The sequence below is a fragment of the Elephantulus edwardii genome, unplaced genomic scaffold, assembly GCF_000299155.1.
Source record: "Elephantulus edwardii isolate Elephantulus edwardi_28Jun2011 unplaced genomic scaffold, EleEdw1.0 scaffold00096, whole genome shotgun sequence".
In the NCBI taxonomy this organism is placed as follows: domain Eukaryota; kingdom Metazoa; phylum Chordata; class Mammalia; order Macroscelidea; family Macroscelididae; genus Elephantulus; species Elephantulus edwardii.
This window is the reverse complement of record NW_006399846.1, coordinates 2270302-2270771: the sequence shown is the minus strand read 5'-3', so window position 1 is coordinate 2270771 and position 470 is coordinate 2270302. Positions and strand designations below refer to the sequence as shown.

Below are 470 nucleotides of genomic sequence, written 5' to 3'. Positions count from 1 at the left end.
CAAAACAAAAGAGGAAGAAAATACCAAAATGGATGTCAGAAGAAACTGAAGATTACACTGGAGCATAGAGAAACCAAAGCACAAGGAAGAATTCAAGATACTAAAGGGCTGAAGAGAAGATTCCAAAAGGCAGTACGGAATGACAAAGCAAAATATTACAATGAAATGTGCGAGAAGCTAGAGTTGGAAAATCAAAAGGGCCGAACTCGTTCAGCCTTTCTTAAGCTCAAGAAACTGAAGAACAAATTCAAACCTAGAGTTGTTATAATCAAGGACGCTTTAGGCAGAATATTAAATGATCCAGGAGGTATTAAAAGAAGATGGAAGGAATATACTGAGTCATTGTATCGAAAGGAATTGACAGATACAGAAGAATTTAATGAAATAACATTTGAGCGAGAGCCTATGGTGAGGAAGAAGTTCAAGCTGCTTTGAAGGAAATAGCAAAAAATAAGGCCCCAGGAATAGAT

General features: G+C 36.8%; 1 protein-coding gene across 1 annotated transcript in view; it reads right to left on the bottom strand.

The window, feature by feature from the left end:
- Window positions 1-470, bottom strand: part of VWF (von Willebrand factor) — a 227928-nt gene that overhangs the window by 100160 nt on the left and 127298 nt on the right. The gene's annotated exons all lie outside the window — the stretch shown is intronic.